General features: G+C 43.6%; 1 long non-coding RNA gene across 1 annotated transcript; it reads right to left on the bottom strand.

Moving 5' to 3' along the window:
* Positions 1-656: 656 nt before the first annotated feature.
* Positions 657-2196, bottom strand: LOC308324512. The gene is made up of 3 exons (XR_013964924.1): positions 2159-2196; positions 856-888; positions 657-736 (listed from the first exon to the last, which is right to left on the bottom strand). It is a non-coding gene; the product is annotated as an uncharacterized lncRNA (long non-coding RNA).
* Between the last annotated feature and the right edge of the window lie 6862 nt (positions 2197-9058).

Raw genomic sequence — 9058 nt, 5'->3', positions numbered from 1 at the left:
TGTTTCTAGTTGAGTCTGAGGTTCTACAGTCCAGGAGAGCAGACTCACTGCCTTCACATTGGAACTCTTTGGTCGACCTTGGAGCCCACCCTTCTCCATAGAGTGCCCCCTGGAGGACTGAAGGAACCCCACAGTCAAGCTGCCTACAGACCACCTCTGCATCCTGCTGGTCAAAGTCACCTTCACACACTGGGACCCACGACTGATTAGATTTCACCTCCACTCTGCCTGAACATGAATTAGGCCCATGCACCAATTTTACAGACCCTGAAGAGAGATAGAGAAACATCTGGCTTCAGCTAGTGGCAGGGAATTAGGGACGGACTACAGACTGATTCAATGCTGGCAGCAAATGGGTTTTAAAATCAGCACAAATTATCATATTTCGACAGCCTCATTAAGAACATACAGACGATCACTGTCATTTTGTTGTTACCTGAACAGGTCAACTCCAGTGTGTTGTCAGCAGTATTATAATTCCAACTTCCACACTTCCTCAGTAACGATTCAGATCCAGAACATTCACTTCTTCCGAGCCACCATGCCGGTGCACTGTAAGATCCTTCAATCATTTTAGTTGAAACAGGAGTACCACAGCCCAGCTGTCTACACACTACAGTTGATAACTTCTGCTCCCACCAACTAGGATTTACTGGATACCACTCGTCCTCGTATATCACCTCCAATGTACCAGTACAGGGTCTGCTTCCTCCCACCAACCTGAGATCATCAGACTCTGTACAGAGACAATAGAATAGATAGCAAAAAGAAAAGGAATATGTACTTAAAAAAAGTAAAAACGTTTTAAGGCTACAATCTTGATGTTTAGCTGTTTGAGTAAGATTGTAAGATCACCTGTTGTGTGGCGTGTTGGTTGAACATGGACAGCTGAAGAGACAAAATATGAAATAAATTAGTTTCAGTCTAACAGAGTGCATGGATCCTCTCTAGCAGTACAGCAGATTGTTTTTTTTCTGTTGAAATACGACGAGATGGAATTGTGTTTCTCCAGTTTGCAGCTATGTATTTTATTTGACATTCAATGTTTGGAAAATGAGTAACTGTATGATTTTATAAATGTAGAGGATTAGCATAAAGTAGAAATCGACATTAACATGCATATTCAATGCACTAGTGTGTGTGTGTGTGTGTGTGTGTGTGTGTGTGTGCGCGCGGGCGTGTGCGTGTATCAAAATATAAAATTATTAAGGTTCACTGAAGCTTTGCAGTTATTTCTGCTTCAGTAGGCCTATTAACAAACCTGCTGCTGCAGAAAACTCACTTATCTAACATTTACTTAATCATTACTTTCAAAATAATGAGAGAGAAAATGTCTCTCTCATTTGTCTCAAGCTCTTCTGAGTGCGAGGCAAACAAACAACACTGGCACCATTCACAGCGCAGAATGCACAATAATTAAACCTAAAGTTTGGAAGCTGTGAGTGATGAGGAACCATGTGAATACGTTCCACAGCCACAACTCTGCAAGGTCTAATATATGAGCATTTGCGCCTGTCGTAGACATGCGCAGAGCAAGTTCAGTCAGGGAACCTCAGTCAGCGCGCCGGCCGTTAATTGGGCCACCGCAGCATCAGGCTCTCATCCACATGATTCACCCAGCCAATCACACGCTCACCCAATCTCATACCGGCTACTTTAACCGAAGGTTTTGCATTCATCCTCCTGCTTGCTTGCTTGCTGCTGCTTTATTGTATACTGTGCGCTGCTGTATACAAAGTGCTCACCCACCTCCACCCCAGCTACCACCCGTCGTTTTGGATCTACTGTTTTAGGTACGGGGGATTCGGAGTCCCTATGGTCGGGACTGATGCACTTGACCTGAGTACCTAAAAAGCAGATCCAATAAATCGCCAAACCATAATAAATATATTGCATTGATTATCTTATATTCAATAAAAATATATATTACATCCTCCTTGAATTGTCTGACTGAACTGATGTTATGTTATGTTGCAATGGTTGCATGCCGATATCGCACACTGAGGTAGCCTACTGCATAGAAGCTGTCACGATTGCGTGTTTGCTCCGTTGAATCCCTTTGTCCAGCGCAAAGTAACAAATAGATAGATAGATAGATAGATAGATAGATAGATAGATAGATAGAGACTGTTACTGTCATTGGTGAAGTAATTGTTACCTGAACAGACCACTTCCAGTTTGTGGCGACTCTTAGACAAACTGGAAGACTTAGACAACGTCGTTCCACACTCCCTCAGTGAAGATTCAGATCCATCACAGTTCGATATCATCTTCCATTTAGGCAACCATGTCCACGGCACATCAGAATGCCTTTGTGTTGAAACAGCAGAGCCACAGTTCAGCTGTCTACACACTACAATTGCTGCCTCCAGTTTCCAGCCATAATGATCATCCACTGGGCTCCACTCTCCCTGGTGTTTCATCTCCAGTGTACCAGTACATCTACTTGTTCCTCCCACCAACCTGATGTCTGCAGGCTCTGCACAGACAAGAGACAAACATTTGAAAAAGTAACATTACGTTGATTGTAACATAATTGCGACCGTTCGGTCACGCCTCCATTGATGGTTGTCAGCCCGTTACACCTCATGACATCACGCCACCATATGGCCGTCGCCGTATATGAAGATCACAACACTGACCTCATCAAACCCTGGATAGCCATACATGGAGAAGACTGGATCATCACCTATGAATACCAGACGAGTCACCTCGGTACCAACTCGCCTCGGGTATACAGCCGGCGGAATTAACTGCACGGCCTGGTATTCCTAAAGTAACTTAAGTAAATATTACTGACCTTAACCTCAATAAAAACCTAACCCTTTACCTAAGCCGTCTAGCAACTCTACATCTGGCCTCAAACCCTTAGATCTCTATATATAGAGCTGACCTGTTCTGACACATGTTGATCCTCCCCCACCCGTCCTTCCTCTTCGATGAATCCCTTTTGACTGATAACTGTCCATTTAACATGCCCGGAAATTAAGGCCCAGCCCTACCTAGCCCCTCATCAGACCCTGTACAGCCAAGACACTGCCCCACCGCTGCCACCCTTAGATCTCCATATATGAAGCTGATCTGTTCTGACATCCCATATTTCGCTCTGACCTCATCACGCTCAATATATGGCTACTACAGAATTCCATATTATGTTGATCTGACAGTCTGCCGTCACCCGGGCGGATGTGTGCGCACTCGTCCTCAGGGCGTCTTACCGGTAATCCAAACCTAAGGTGAAGTTTGTGTTTTACCTGAGCAGGTGAGTCCAACAGTTTTGCCAGGTGAGCAGGTGATTCTAGTTGAGTCTGAGGTTCTACAGTCCAGGAGAGCAGACTCACTGCCTTCACACTGGAACTCTTTGGTCAACATTGGAGCCTTCCCTTCTCCATAGAGCGCCCCCTGGAGGACTGAAGGAGCACCACAGCCAAGCTCCCTACAGACCACCTCGGCATCCAGACCATCCTCGGCACACACTGGGACCCATGACTGAGTAGGCTTCACCTCCACTCTGCCTGAACACGAACTAGACCCATTCACCAACCTTACAGACTCTGGAGAGAGAGAGCGAGAGAGAGAGAGAATGATATAATTATGTTATAGTTAGAAAACATACATAAAAATACATGCACGCCATACACATATTATTATTATTATTATTATTACCATTATTATTATTATATATTTCTAAACACTTGACATGTTGTTGGGAAATGTACCCAAAATACTGTGTGGTTTAATGTGGTAGACATACATTTATTGTGCATAAACCTCATATAAAAAAACACTCATATCATTCATGTCACTCCCGGCCATAATCTGAAGACTCACCAATTCAGACTCAAGTTTAGCCCGTAGCACTTGCCCTAATTTGACAACCTTGCAGGCTTATTCAAATGTTAAAGTGTAAAGATAGCATGTTATGTAGACGGATGTCAGATTCATTTTTAGACCTGGCCTCCTATAGTGTGTATAGTTTCAATGTACATATGATCTATTTCTGATATTATACAGTTTAGACTGACGATTTATTCTTGGTTTACCTATGAACCTAGATGACTATTTCTATGCATTTGCTGTATTACCTTGTGTTTTAACGTGCTTACTGTAAATTGCTCTTGATTAAGAGTTTGCTAAATGTCTACAGTCTCTAAATTGTACATAATATGAGATGAAAAAAGATGACTGTCCTTGTTTTAGTAATAGTTTGTTACCTGAACAGATCACCTCCAGTCTGTCGCTAGATTGCTTATCCTTCTTTTTTCCACAATCCCCCAGTGAAGATTCAGATCCAACACAAGAAGGACTTATCTTCCATGTAGCTTGCCATGAACCAGAACTTATTTCTGTTGAAACAGCAGAGCCACAGTCCAGCTCTCTACAAACTACAGATGCTGACTTCAAGTTCCACCAGCTCATCTGCATTAGTCTCCAGTCTCCCTCATGTTTTGTCTCCACTCTACCAGCACAGCGACTGGCTCCTCCCACCAACCTGACAACAGCATCTGTACAGAGAGAAGAGAATACGCAGTAGAAAAAAGAACGTTTACATTGACTGTAAAATAACAATGAAAACGTGAAGTGTTTTTTTTTTACCTGAGCAGGTGAGTCCAACAGTCTTGTCAGGTGAGCAGGTGTTTCCAGTTGAGTCTGAGGTTCTACAGTCCAGGAGAGCAGACTCATTACCTTCACACTGGAACTCTTTGGTTGACAATGGAGCCTTCCCTTCCCCATAGAGCGCCCCCTGGAGGACTGAAGGAACCCCACAGCCAAGCTGCCTACAGACCACCTCTGCATCCTGCTGGTCAAAGTCACCTTCACACACTGAGACCCACGAATGAGAAGACTTCACCTCCACTCTGCCTGAACACGAACTAGACCCATTCACCAACCTTACAGACTCTGGAGAGAGAGAGAGAGAGAGAGAGAGAGAGAGAGAGAGAGAGAGAGAGAGAGAGAGAGAGATATGTCCACTCGACACACTCATAAACATCATACAGGAGGTTACTGTCATTGTTGAAGTCAGTTTGTTACCTGAACAGACCAGCTCCACTCTGTTGTCTGCAGTATCGCCGTGCTTTAATCCACACACCCTCAGTGAAGATTCGGTTCCATCACATTCAGATGACTTGATCGACCATGGAGGTTGCGATCTAGGTCCAGGTCTCCATTTTGTTGAAACAACAGTTCCACAGTCCAACTGTCTACACACTACATTTGACAATTGAACGTCCCAGCCATAAGTGCCCACTTGTCTCCACTCTCCTTTGTTTTTCAACTCCACTGTACCAGCACAGTGACTGGTTCCTCCCACCAACCTGACATACCCATCTTTACAGAGAGAAGAGAATAAGCATTACAAACAATAAAGTTTACATTGACTGTAAAATAACAATCAACACCTGAAGTGTTTTTTGTTTTGTTTGTTTGTTTTTTTACCTGAGCAGATTAGTCCAACAGTCTTGTCAGGTGAGCAGGTGATTCTAGTTGAGTCTGAGCTTCTACAGTCCTGGAGAGCAGACTCATTACCTTCACACTGGAACTCTTTGGTTGACATTGGAGATTTTACTTCTCCATAGAGCGCCCCCTGGAGGACTGAAGGAGCCTCACAGCCAAACTCCCTACAGACCACCTCTGCATCCTGCTGGTCAAAGTCACCTTCACACACTGAGACCCACGACTGATTAGACTTCACCTCCACTCTGCCTGAACACGAACTATACCCATTCACCAACCTTACAGACTCTGGAGAGAGAGCGAGAGAGAGAGAGAACATGATGTTATAGTTAGAAAACGTGCATGATAATACATGCACACCATACACATATTATTATTATTATTATTATTATTATATATTTTTATTTAACACTTTGTTGTTGGAAAATGTACCCGAAATACGGATGTGTGGTTTAATGTGGTAAACATACATTTATTGTGCATTAAAAAACTCATATCATTCATGTCACTCCCACTCTTAGACTCACGATTCAGACCAGGGGGGCAGTCAGACAGTTAACCGTCATAAACGTCATAACGATTGGAACCGAGAGGTGCCTTCGACGTGTGTGGCCGTCCTAGCGCACCCTCAAAGATACGGGGCGAGATAAGAATATTCAGAATTCTTCCTATTTTATTTTTTGGCATTTCGCTTTTCGCTTGCCGTATGCTAACGCTCTGTGCAATTATTAGCTTGTCATTGACTCCCATGTTAGCGCAGCGGAAAGAATGTCTCGTATCTCCTAAGCCAGGGCGCTCTCTGTGGTGATGAAAGGATCGATATGCTGGCGCTTCATTTCTGCTCCTCATCCGTCTCTCCCGCAAAATATGAACGCTTTTTGGAGCGTATATAAATTAAGATGATCGGGGATTGTGAGGTTACTTTGTAAAGTCAACTTTTTTAAGAAAGTGTTTCCGGTTCATGGCTTTCAGAGTAAAAGTGATCAGACAACTCTGGCACCCCAGAGCTTCTATTTTGATGCACTTCCGGCACTGATTGTGAGTTTGCTAAATGTCTACAGTCTCTAAATTGTACATAATATGAGATGAAAAAACATTACTGTCATTGTTTGTTACCTGAACAGATCACATCCAGTCTTCCTCCAGAGTACCCAGTTTTCTTTTTTCCACAATCCCCCAGTGAAGATTCAGAACCAACACAAGAAGGACTTATCTCCCATATCTTATGCCATGAACCAGAAATTGTTTCTATTGAAAAAGCAGAGCCACAGTCCAGCTCTCTACACACTACAGATGCTGACTTCGAGTTCCAGCGGGTATTACCCACTAGTCTCCATTCTCCCTCGTATTGCATCTCCACTGTACCAGCACAGTGACTGGTTCCTCCCACCAATCTGACATCACCATCTGTACAGAGAAATGAGAATACACCCTATACATTTATATTTTATATATTGGAGATGCGCGATATAATCGGTAGCATATCAAAATCGGTCATAAAAATCGAGATCGGTTTCGAACCGATCTCAAAATAATCCCCATTATTTTGACCAATGTGGAGCAGGGCTTACCATTTACTTTCACCTGAGAGAGAGAGAGAGAGAGTGAGAGAGAGAGAGAGAGACATGTAAGGCTACAAATAATGTAGTTCTTTGTTCATGTTTGCTTACCTGTTGTGCTGTCTGTTGGTTGAACCTGGAGAGCTGAAGACAGAAATGATAAAATCAATCAATTTCAGTGTAACTATAGCGTCAGTACAGTAACTAACTTTTCCTCCTTGTCCTGGATTTCCAAGGATTGTGTGGCTTCTCCACATTAGATTTAGCCTATAGTACATCAGAACACACACTAATAAAAATGTATGCAGGAATGAACATACAGTAAGATAATCAGTGGTTTGTCGTGAATGTGAATGTTTTTTTCACATCCACGTTCAGCAAACAGTCGGCTCATATTCACAACATCATTAAGCGTAACTGGAGTCTGCTACACAGTGACCCAGGTATGAAGGAGATCTTCTCTGCAGCACCCACCTTCATCAACAAGAGGGCGCCCACGCTACAGAACAACCTAATGCTTACCACCTAAATCTAGTTGGCTTCAGAAACCTGTCAGCAATTTTCCATGTGGTCACTGTACCCACTGTGACAATATTCCCAAAACAAATACATGCATCGATGTGTACACTAACCATATATACAAAATCAATCATTTTGCAAATTGTAACACAACCTTCATTGTTTATCGCCTCGAATGTCCCTGTGGTCGTTTTTATATAGGCAGAACCAAACGCAGATTCAACTAGAACTGCACTCTGTCAAGTGCATACTTGCTTGTTGCACACTAGTAGGCACACAAGATAATTAGCTCTCTACTGTAGCCTATACAGTGTTTTTCTAAAAGTAAATGAAAAACGTGACTAAATGTATTGCATAATATATAAACATATTGAGTTTTGATGCAATAATCCCTAGCCAGGCTTGGGCAGGTGCTGAGCAACGACCAGTAAGCAGAGAAAACAATCTAAATAACGCTCGCACACTGAAGGCTCCAATGTGACAGACAAAAACAGAGCTTTTTTGTGTCTTTTGTGGTGCAAAAAAGCATGTCACATTGGGAGCCCTCAGTGTGCGAACGTTTATGTTTGCCCACACTCTAAAACATGCAGTGTGAGATGGTCCAGTCTCACCATGGTATCAGGAGGTGAAGGATTACATCTACTTACAGTGCAGCTCCATGGTCAGGGAGGAAAGGAGGAGAGAGGTCACACTCAGCCATGTTACCATCTTCATCCTGCTGCCTGAAGACACATTCACCCCCTGTCTGCTCCTGTGTCTGCTGAAGCTCCACAGATATACCTTCACCCCCTGTCTGCTCCTGTGTCTGCTGAAGCTCCACAGATATACCTTCACCCCCTGTCTGCTCCTGTGTCTGCTGAAGCTCCACAGATATACCTTCACCCCCTGTCTGCTCCTGTGTCTGCTGAAGCTCCACAGATATACCTTCACCCCCTGTCTGCTCCTGTGTCTGCTGAAGCTCCACAGATATGCCAGACACCCACTGTCTGGTCCACCCCTCCTCCATAACCTCCCCACAACTGACACACACACACACACACACACACACACACACACACACACACACACACACACACACACACACACACACACGTTTCCATGTTCAGACTGACTGTTGACTTTGATAAGAAGAGATCAATATAATGCAGGACTTTGACATTGGATTTATTTTGAGGTTAGGTTCAAAGGGAAAACACATGCATGACTAACTAAAAGCAAGAATAGAGCAAGGTCTTCAGCTGTGCTTTAAAAATGTCTACAGAGGCTGCCTGTCAAAGTGGGAATTTGCCGGCCCGTAGAAGCAGAAAGCTGCTTCACTGTGTTTTTTAGTTACACTTTTTTAGGCACATTGAGCATCATCGTGACTTTTATTTGCTCTCGTCGTCTGTGCCTCAATAGCATTCTCACCTGCACTGTTATCTGCAGGCCTGCCTGCCTCAGCCTGTTTTCCATGTCTGCTCCCACCACACGTGTGTTTATATAAAACAGGACTTTGACTTTTGTGTCATCTGCATTTCTGTCGG

The sequence above is a fragment of the Protomyctophum bolini genome, assembly GCF_963924005.1.
Source record: "Protomyctophum bolini genome assembly, chromosome: 11".
Classification (NCBI taxonomy): domain Eukaryota; kingdom Metazoa; phylum Chordata; class Actinopteri; order Myctophiformes; family Myctophidae; genus Protomyctophum; species Protomyctophum bolini.
Note: the sequence above shows the minus strand (reverse complement) of the source record. Positions and strands in the feature narration are given on the sequence as shown.